This window comes from Zingiber officinale, chromosome 11B, assembly GCF_018446385.1.
Source record: "Zingiber officinale cultivar Zhangliang chromosome 11B, Zo_v1.1, whole genome shotgun sequence".
Classification (NCBI taxonomy): Eukaryota; Viridiplantae; Streptophyta; class Magnoliopsida; order Zingiberales; family Zingiberaceae; genus Zingiber; species Zingiber officinale.
The window spans coordinates 43885194-43897006 of NC_056007.1; positions in this window are offsets into that span (position 1 = coordinate 43885194).

The following is an 11813-nucleotide window of genomic DNA, read 5'->3' on the forward strand; positions in this document are numbered from 1 at the left end:
TCTAAAACACTACTTCCATAGCTGCAATTTCAGACAAACAGTCGAAATTCAGCAACTTGGCACGCCCTGATCGGTCACCAGACCGATCAGGGATTCCTTGGATCGGTCACGGTGACCGATCCAGGCACCCCTGGACCGATCAGAATCCCCTCTGATCGGTCCACAACTCTGATTTCTGATTTCTAAATTTTTCTTCTCCCGAAATTCAGAAACCTCTAGAAAATTACAGAAAATTCCAAAAATTATGAAATTTTGAGGATACATTCCTCATAACATATACTATCAAGGAAAAATAGTTTTCTATGAAAATAACTTCCATTTTTTAATCTTGATACAAAGTTCAAAAGTCTTTGAAATAGCTCAAAGTTAACTCATCTTTGTATCACTTTGCTCAATGATGAATGCTATCTCTAGAAAAGCTTCATCAAGGTTTTTCAAATCCATTTTGAAATGATTTTAAACCAATTCAATTTAGGACCACAATCTTTGGGCTAAATGTACATGACTTGTACATAAGCTTTCCCTATGATCCTCAATTTCGAATTAGGTTCATCTAGGTACAATAACCATGCACCTTGATCCTAACTCACAATCCTAATATCTCACACACATCTAAGGTATATGAAACACATCCAAGTCAATTTTGATGTGAGATATGGGTTTAGGTTAGCTTAATCTAAGTTCTCATGCATTTTTCTAAATTACAATTTGATCTCCATATCAAATTGTGTTTTAGTCCTTAAATCAATTTCATTGATTATAAATGCAAGAAATGATGACATGACATAAAATGATGTCATAAATGAAAACATGTGCCAATGTCATGATGTCATGGCATAAAGTATGAAACTTAAATAAATCATGACATTTAACTAACCTAAGCATTATCATGACATTTCAAATGATCATAAATTAAATATGATGTCATGACATGGCATATGACAAACAATATATGGCAAATAGCACATAAAGGTATAGAAAATACCTAATTCTAGCCTTAGTTGCCATTTTTGATAATTTCGATCATTTTGCCATAAATTCTATATTCCTAAGTGTGATGGACCTAAAATCAAATACAAAAGATTTTTAGATCACTATGTGCCAATTAGATTGACCTAAGAGAACTCCTCAAATGTAGTTGGCACATTCTAATCACCTTAGGAATAATTCTTAATTTCATTTTCAAGGCTTGATTAGACCTTGAAAATTCCTAAAGTGCCACCTTTTGCCATGATTAGGTTAACTACCTATTCAAGTAAGGTTGGCACACCCTAACTAATCTAGCGTGATGAAATCACGCTCCTAGGAACCCAATACCTATTGGAGCTCATTGGGTTCACTAAATATTCACTAGGGATGACTTCCCTAGCAACCCTCCTAATGACCCTCCTAGGCTTTGAAGCCTTGGTCATTTGGGACTCATCAAGATCAACTCTAGGGATGCCTCCCCTTGTGACCTTGGTGATGGTCTTCCTAGCCCTAGATTTTGTTCCATAATCGAATGGAACATCATGGTAAGTGGGCTTGACCACTTGGGACTTAGGTTTGTGACCCAAACCTTTCTTGTCCTTGGACTTGGGTTTTTGACCCCTAGACCCTAGAGTTAAATCCTCAAGAGCCTTTTCTAGAGAGTCAAGTCTTGACCTCAAGACTTGATTTTCTTTCTCTAATACCTCAAGCTTTAATTTATCATTTTTCTTTGAGGTATTCCTAGGCATGTGTCTAGTTGATTCGGGATTTCTACCTAGGTTCTCCCTAACCTTAGATGAGTTGATCCTAGGGTTGACATTTCTAGAGTTGTCCTTATTCAAGCTAACATGTTTAGCACCTAAGCACATATATTGATTCCTATAATTAACATGCTTATCATTGTTATCAATTGCAATCAAACTACTAGCATGCATCTTACTAGTATTGCAATAATGTGCCTTAGAGATTACCTTAGGGTTTGCCTTAGCTCCCCCTATCTATGTGCTCGGTCTCTTTTCCATGTGAGATTGCCTCCCCCTCGGACATTGGCTCCGATAATGTCCCCTTCGCTTGCATTGGAAGCACACCACGTGTTCCTTGCTCTTGCGTGTTGGGACTCCGGCTTTCTTGACCTTTGGCGCCGGTGGAGACTTTCTAATCCTCTTTGGACACTTACTCTTGTAGTGCCCAAATTCCCTACACTCAAAGCACATTATGTCTAATTTGCCAGAAACTAAATGGCTTGAGTTACCTAGAGTTGAGGATGGATGAACGCTCTCTCCTTCATCCCTTCCGGAGGTAGAAGCTTCTTCTTCTTGCTCCGAACTTGAAGAAGAACTCTCCTCCTCTTCTTCTTCTTTAGATGTTGAGTGGCCCTAAACTTCTAAATCCATTCCTCCATGAAGTGAACTCCTTGGCTCACTTGACTCCTCTTCATGGCTTGAAGTGGAGTTCTCCTCATGGAACTTTGCCAAGTTATTCCACAACTCCTTGGCATCATTATATCCACCTATCCTACACAAAACATCATTAGGTAAAGAAAATTCAATGATTTTCGTTACCTCATCATTGATGATTGATTGGTGGATTTGCTCTTTCGTCCACTTCTTCTTCTCCATAGGTTTTCCTTCTTCATCCATTGGAGGAGCGAAACCTACTTGGACACAACTCCAATTCTCAAGATTAGTCATAAGAAAATATTTCATTCTTACCTTCCAAAATGCGAAGTCTTCGCGATCGTAGAAGGGCGGGATCGTGACATCTTCTCCAAATAGATCCATTCTCTAGCTTGTGCTCCCTTGGGTGTTAATCCGGTGAAGAGCAACCTCGCTCTGATACCACTTGTTAGGATCGATGATCGCGGCTAGAGAGGGGGGGTGTGAATAGCCGCCCCAAATTCTTCGTTTGTTCCTACGATTAGGGTTAGCGCAGCGGAAATAAAGCGAATAGAAATGAAAAAGGAGAAGCAAACCTCAACACGAAGATGTAACGAGGTTCGGAGATGATACTCCTACTCCTCGGCGTGTCCGTAAGGTGGACGAAGCCTATCAATCCGTCGGTGGATGAGTCCCCGGAAAACCGGCTAATGTAAACTCCTTATGGGTGGAGAAATCTCGCCACAAAAACTTACAACAGCAAGAAGGAAATACAAAGAAGAGCAAGAACAAAATATACAATGAATGTACAAATACTCGCTTGCCTTCTCTGTTGGGTTCGTCGGGCCGCGAAAACCGCTTTTTCGCGTCGCGGAAACCCCGAGTCACCCAAAACCATGGATCTCGTGCAAAGATTCGTAAACAAAACTTTTTGAAAAACCTTTTTCTTGTACGAGTTTGTAAAAACTTTAGATCTACACTAAAGTTAAGATCATTACCCTTGTAGCGAAGCCCTTCGCGTTCCCGCTCGTCCAAGGTGCCGGATCTCTAGACCATCAAGTGTACGGTCCTCTAGAAGTATCCATACGAACAATCCTTGATGGAGAAGACCAAACAAAGGTGTGCTAGCACCTTGTCTTGTTCGGCCAAGAGAGGAGGAGAGGGAGAAGAGAGAGCTCTAGAGGAAGAAGATGACTTAATCACACTTGAATGAAAAAATGAATATTTTCATTCCCCACTAGAGTGGCCGGCCACATCTTGGAGGTGTAACTCCCCACATTAATTCCAATTAATGTGGAGACCATTAAGAGTTGTAACCCCCATGAGGTGGCAATCTAGGATGATGTGGATCAACACTATTGGTCCACATCTTGCCACCTCACTAAATGACATGGCAACAAGTGTAACCTCCTCATTTAATGTGGGCCGGCCACATTAAATGCTATGGAGGCTTGTAACCTCCATGAGGTGGCACACATTGATGATGTGGAGCAATCCTATTGGTTCACATCTTGCCAATTCACTAGTGATGTGGCAAAAAGTCAAGTCAAACATGACTTTTTCTCTTCCTCTCAAATCAAGTCAAACTTGATCAAATCTTCTCATGGTTGATCTAATCCAACCATATAATTCAAGCCAACTTAATATAATGAATCTAATTCATTAAATTAAGTTGATTTAATGAGTCATAATCTAAATTAGACTCATTGAATACATGAATCAACTTGAGTCCAACTCAATTAGCACAATTTGGATTACTCTTAATCCAATATGATTCATCAAATGAATCTAATCCTCTTGGTTCATCATATGAATCAAATCTCCATCTAATTGTCCTTAGTGTGTGACCCTATAGGTTCTTGTAACGTTGGAAATTCCCTAAACCCATTTAGGAGCATAAGTAATGAGCGGTATCTAGCAACACATCATTACTACCCAAGTTACAAGAATGTCGAGATCCGACATTACCTTGTGACTACCAATTGTGACTCCTCACAAAATATATGACATTGTCCTTCTATCCTAGACATCTAGATTGATCAATATGAGGCATAGACCATGTCATCCTCTAATCAATCTAAATCTTGAACTCCAAGTAGACTCACTCGATCAAATGTGCTCAACATCTAATGTTGACTCATTTGGGCATGGCCATCCACTTAGTGGTCTCACTCTATCAAGAATAGCGATGTCGCTCCCGTCATATGGGAGGGATAGATCCCATCTACATCACTCACATCCCTCTGCATAATTCGTTACATACCCAATAATCGCCTTTATAGTCCACCCAGTTACGGGTGACGTTTGACGAAACTAAAGTACATAACTCCTTATGTAGGGATCCATGGTGACTTCAGGTCCAAGGACTAATAGTCATACTAATAGCCACATGAGAAAGTATATGACACTCATATAACGATCCATGATACTTTCTCATGGCGGGTCATTCAGTATACATTCTCCAATGTATACCCATGTGTCAGCTTGATATCTCTATATCCATGACTTGTGAGATCAAGTCATCGAGCAGACCTACATGCTAGTCTTATTGCATTAACATTGTCCCTGAATGTTAATACTCGACTAGGAATGATTTAGAGTAGTGTTCCCTATATCATCTCACTATCGATTCAACTAATTGATTGATATAGGTATGAACCTTCTATTCAAGGACGCTATTATACTTAGTCTATTTGGCACTAATACAAATAAGTATAATAACCAAACAATTGCCTTTATTAATATACAAGAATATGATACAATGAGTACATACAATCGTCAAATGATTGGCTCTAGGGCTCTAACTAACATTCTCGTCGACTGAAGTCCCGGATGAAGCACCAACTTCACGGACGAATGCCAACAAGCAACTCAGTCAAGGAAGCTCCCCCGAAGCTTCGGAGCTAAGCAAAGCTCAAGCACAGCTTTCAGAAGAACAGCAGCTCAAGGAGGAAGAAGAAGAGTGGTCGTCAGCAGCCCTCGATCTCTTCTTATAACCTCTGATATCCTGAGCCAACCTGCGAACCTGCAAGCAAAAAGAACAGAACACAGAAGCCCGAAATAACCTAGCCGTTGAGTCACAACGGCTAGGGCTGGACCGATCAGGCTCCAACCTGATCGGTCCACACTGTCCTTGATCGGTCTTGGGGACCGATCAGGCTAAGCCTGGACCGATCAGGCTATGTCCTGATTGGTCCAGGAGGAGTCTGATCGGTCCCTTGGACCGATCAGCCTTTCTCCTTCTTCTCTTCTGTTTGCTTCCGAAGACCGATCAGATAATCCACAGAAGCATTCTGTTTGATTACTGATCGGTCACCAGAGCGATCAGCCGTATCACTGGATCGTTCCCCAGATCGATCCAAAGCTTGGTTTTTGCCCAAACCAAGTCCCAAACCATCCAAACCAACATCCGGTCAACCTTGACCTATTGGTACATCATGCTTAGCATCCGGTCACTCACTTGACCTGCTAAGACTCCCCACCAAGTGTCCGGTCAATCCCTTTGACCCACTTGGACTTTTCTCTTCGTGTCAAGTATCCGGTCACTCCCTTGACCTACTTGACCTTCTCAACACCAGATGTCCGATCACCCTTGATCCATCTGGATTTTCCCTTGCCCGGCTTCACTCACCAGGACTTTCACCTAGCTTCACTCACTAGGGTTTTCACCTGGCTTCACTCACCAGGATTTCCAATCTGCCCGGCTTCACTCACCAGGACTTTCCAACTGCCTGGCTTCACTCACCAGGACTTTCCCACTGCCTGGCTTCACTCACCAGGACTTTCCCACTGCCTGGCTTCACTCACCAGGACTTATCCGTCTGCCTGGCTTCACTCACCAGGACTTTCCACATCCGGTCCAGAGAACGAGCTACCGAGCCCTCTCTGACCATAGTTCGGAGAACGAGCTACCGAGCCCTCTCCGACTTCCATGTGGTCCAGAGAACGAGCTCCCGAGCCCTCTCTGACCACAGTCCGGAGAACGAGCTACCGAGCCCTCTCCGACCACAGTCCGGAGAACGAGCTACCGAGCCCTCTCCGACTTCCCATGTGCCAAGCTTCCATACCTGGACTTCTCCGTGCCAAGTCTCCATACTTGGACTTTTCCCGTGCCAAGTCTCCATACTTGGACTTTTCCCGTGCCAAGCTCCCTGCTTGGACTTTTCCCGTGCCAAGCTCCCTGCTTGGACTTTTCCCGTGCCAAGCTCCCTGCTTGGACTTTTCCGAGTCAGGTCAACTTACCTCGGGTCAACCAGGTCAACCTTGACCACGGGTTGCACCCACAATCTCCCAAGCTTGTATCCTTGTAAAACATCAAGGTACAAACATTGTCAAACATAACTCGTCAAACATCAAAACACAACTCGAGTCAAGTCAACTCGAGTCTAGTCAAGCAGGTCAACCTTGACCTAAGGTTGCACCAACAATTAGGGCCCCGGCTTGTACCACATACATAAATGTGCGCATCCTATGTAGGTCCAAGGTAGCAAGTCTCGAACCCTACAAGGCATACATACTAGGCCCGTTTCTTAGTCCATCGACCTAGGGGCACTTAGGAGCTCATCCCTAACGAGGCCCGTTTCTTAGTCCATCGACCCCGGGGCGCTTATGGAGCCCACCCTTGGTACAAGCCATAAAAAGTAAAGTAGCATGTCATACATATCACAATTCTTATCATATCATGCATATTATATTTCTTTTCATATCATGAAAAGTGCTCTTAGTCCCAACTAATAGGGAAGCAACTCTTAGGCATAACATAAAGCATGCATAATTGGGCACACAATACATCATGAATTTGGGCACACAGCACATCATGATCGCATGCATAATTGGGCACACAGCACATCATAAAATTGGGCACATAGCACATCATAAACGCATGCATAATTGGGCACACAGCACATCATGAATTTGGGCACATAACACATCATAAGGGTCATCATCATGCATAGGTCATAAGAATACATAAATGAGCATAGAAGCATAGCATATTCTTATCATATCATGAAGCATTGCATGTGAGACACATAGGATTTCATAATTGGGTCTCTAACCCAAATATCATGAAGTGGCCGAAACATGTAGTTGTTGACTAGGTTAACAAACACCATAAAAACATATGAACCCTAAATCATTATCATATCATATATCATAAGGACATCATGAGTATGTTTAACATGGGTTCTAAGTTAAGCCTTTATTCTTGTCATGGCCGAAACCTAGCAAGCATGTTTCTAGGTTACAAGTAGCATGAAAGCTTGGGGACCCTAAATAAATATCATAACACATATCATAAGGAACATCTTGAGCATGTTTAGTTTGGGTTCCAAGCTTCCTAAGTCTTTAAACATGTCATGGCCGAAACTTATCAAGCATCACATTTGGTTACAATCAACATACAAGCATGTGAACCCTAAACTAATATCATATCATATACCATAAGGAACATCATGAGCATGGTTAGTCTAGGTTCTAGGTTTCCTAAGCTTGTAAACTTGTCATGGCAGAAACCCTAGTAAGCACAATTCTAGGTTACAAGTAGCATGAAAGCATGTGAACCCTAAACCAATATCATAACATTTATCACAAGGAACATCTTGAGCAAGTTTAGTTTGGGTTCTAAGCTTCCTAAGTCTTTAAACCTAATGTGGCCGAAACTTGTTAAGTATGCAACTAGGTTTTCAAGTGGCATAAAACCATGGGAACCCTTAACCAATTTCATAGCAATTATCACAAGGAACATCATGAGCATAGTTAGGTTAGGTTCTAAGTTCCCTAGGCCCTTCTACTTGTTATGGCTGAATCTTGTAATGCTTGGAACTAGGTTTCAAGTGTCATAAAAGCATGGGAACCTTAAATCAATTTCATAGCAATTATTACAAGGAACATCATGAGCATAGTTAGGTTAGGTTCTAAGTTTCCTAGGCCCTTAAACTTGTTATGGCCGAAACTTGTAAAGCTTGGAACTAGGTTTCAAGTGTCATAAAAGCATGGGAACCCTAAATAACTTTCATAGCAATTATTACAAGGAACATCATGAGCATAATTAGGTTAGGTTCTAAGTTTCCTAGGCCCTTAAACTTGTTATGGCCGAAACCTCATGAGCATGAAATACAGTTTCAAATCAACATACAAGCATGGGAAATATCATGTTAACTTCATATCTTGTCATAAGGAAAATCATGGCATGCTTGGTTTAGGTTTTAAGTTCTCCTAGGTACTTAATTTTGTCTTGGCCGAGAGTTTTAAGGAGAGAAATCTTAATCCTAAGCAACATACAAGTATGAGAATACTAAACAAATCTCTTATAAAGAAATATATATCATAAAAATCATGGTGAGCATATTTAGGACTAAATTTTTCCTAAGGGTCTTATTCTTGTTGGCCGAATTTACCATGGATCACACCTTAAGTTTTTAGAAATCTATTTTCATAAAGGAAAGCACCTATGAACTACTTGTACCACAGGTGAGGGGATACTTACTTCCTTTCACTTGTGGTTTTTCTTAAGGAAAAGGTACCCTAGGTGCAAAGGAAGGAGAGAACTTCTTCTTCTTGCACCTCCTTTTGTTTCTCTTGCTTGGAAGGGGTAGATCTTGAATGCTTCTTCTTGTAAATTAGTTTTCTTGGAGAGGAAACTTAGCCTAGCTTTTGGAATAAGGAGAGGGAGGGGCTCTTGGTTTCGGTGGAGAATGAAGAAGGAGAAGGAAGGAGGAAGAAAAAGAATTAAATCTCTTGTTTTTCTTCTCCCAATCCTATTTATTCCTATGTAAATGAAGCATGTCTTCATTCATTCCCTCAACTCCTCTTTTCCCTCATTCCTTTAATCCCGCGAAAATAGAGAGAGGGAGGGAAGTAGGCAATTTATCTTTTGCTTGCTTCTTCTCTTAACCAAGAGGAAGGGAAGGTAAGCAACTTGGTTTTCTCTTGCTCTTTTACTTAACCATCTTCTCATCTTTAACTACCATTTCTATTCTCTTTTATTGACTTATCATTCATTATTCTAGTGGTTACAATCCACTAATTTAACTCTATTACTTGTGGGAGGTTCAAGGTTCAATCCTTGACCTCACCTCTTCTTATTCTATTTTGGTTTCTATTTTTTTTTCCTTTTCTCTTATTCTTTTTATTTTTTATGCTCTAAAGAAAATATCACCCATATACATATCTTATAATTTCGTGGGTGTTACAAGTAGTGTTCTCTATATTATCTCACTATCAATTCAACCAATTGATTGATATAGATAAGAACCTTCTACTCAAGGACGCTATTATACTTAGTTATTTGGCACCAATACAAGTAAGTATAATAACCATAAAGAAATATCTTTATTAATATATAGGAATATGATACATCGAGTCCATACAACAATCATCATATGATTGGCTCTAGGTCTCTAACTAACAATCTCCCACTAGCATTAGTGCCAATCACTGTAGGCTCTAAGGCCCAATGACCTAGTGTGACCATCATGCTTTCTCTGTGCCAAAGCCTTGGTCAAGGGATCAGCGAAGTTAGCCTCTGTGGGTACTCTGCAAATCATCACATCTCCTCTATCGATGATCTCTCGAATGAGATGGAAGCGCCGTAGTATGTTTTTGGTTCGCTGGTATGAACGAGGTTCCTTAGCCTGTGTAATTGCTCCATTGTTGTCACAATAGAGCTCTATAGGATCGGCTATGCTAGGAACCACCCCAAGCTCAGTAATGAACTTGTGGATCCAAACTACCTCCTTTGCTGCTTTTGATGCAGCAATATACTCGGCCTCTGTTGTAGAATCAGCAACTGTGTCCTGCTTCAAACTCTTCCAGCTCACAGCACCACCATTCAAGCAAAACACGAACCCAGACTGCGATCTATAATCATCCTGGTCAATTTAGAAGGTGGCATCACTGTAACCCTTTACAGCTAGCTCATCATCGCCTCCAAATATCAAGAAATATTCTTTAGTCCTTCTTAAGTACTTAAGAATATTCTTGACTGCTATCCAGTGACGCTCACCTAGATCTGACTGGTATCTGCTCGTCATGCTCAAAGCATATGAAACATCAGGATGAATACATAACATGGCATACATGATAGATCCTATGGCTGAAGCATAAGAGATCTTATCCATGCGGTCTCTCTCCTCTCTAGAAGAGGGACTTTGTGTCTTTGAAAGACTCACACCATGTGACATCGGCAGAAATCCTTTCTTGGAATTCTGCATGGCAAACCGTAGTATTACCTTGTCAATATATGTACTTTGACTTAGGACAAGCAATCTGTATATCTATCTCTATAAATCTTTATGCCTAGAATACAGGCTGCTTCACCTAAGTCCTTCATTGAGAAATAATTCCCAAACCAAGTCTTTACAGACTGTAGCAAAGGGATGTCATTTCCAATGAGTAGTATGTCATCCACATACAATACAAGGAAGACAACTGTGTTCCCAACAACTTTCTTGTAGACACAGGGTTCATCTTCATTCTTGATGAAACCAAAATGTTTGATCTCATCATTGAATCGAAGATTCCAGGTCAAAGATGCTTGCTTTAGTCCATAAATGGACTTATGCAGCTTGCATACTCTGCCAGTATGCAGTGAATCTACAAAACCCTCAGGTTGTGTCATGTACACATCCTCGAGCAAATTTCCATTAAGAAACACTATTTTGACATCCATCTGTCAGATCTCATAATCGTGGTATGCTGCAATAGCAAGCATGACCCGAATGGAGTTAAACATCACTACTGGAGAAAAGGTTTCATCATAGTCAATACCATGAATTTGCTGGAAACCTTTATCTACCAAGCGATCCTTATAGGTAATAAGTCCATCTATGTCAGTCTTTCTCTTAAAGACCCACTTACACCCAATGAGTTTAACGCGTTCAGGTGGATCAACCAAAGTCCATACTTGGTTGGTGTACATGGATTTCATCTCGGATCTCTTGGCCTCTAGCCATGACTTAGAATCTGGTCTCGTCACAGCTTCCTGATAGGAGGTAAGCTCATTCTCAACGAGCATAATGTCATCATGGTCAGACAAGAGAAATGAGTATCTCTCAGGCTGACGACGTACCCTATCAGACATGTGAAGTGGTAGGTCTACTTGAACTGGTTGTTGTTCCTCAACTCCTTGTGGAACAATCTCATCATCCACAACAATTTGTGATTCTAGATCAACTTCCATCAAGGCTTCAGTGCTATGGTCCATATCTTGAACTTCTTCAAGATTGAACGTACTCCCACTAGTTTTTCTAGAAATAAAGTCTCTTTCTAGAAATACCCCAGTCTTAGCCACAAACACTTTGTGTTGACTGGAAATGTAGAAGTAACATCCCTTCATTTCCTTGGGATATCCTATAAAATAGCACTTATCCGATTTGGGTCCCAGTTTATCCGAGACTTGACGTCGAACGTAAGCCTCACAACCCCAAATCCTCATAAAATACACCTGGCATCTCTCCCAGTCCATAT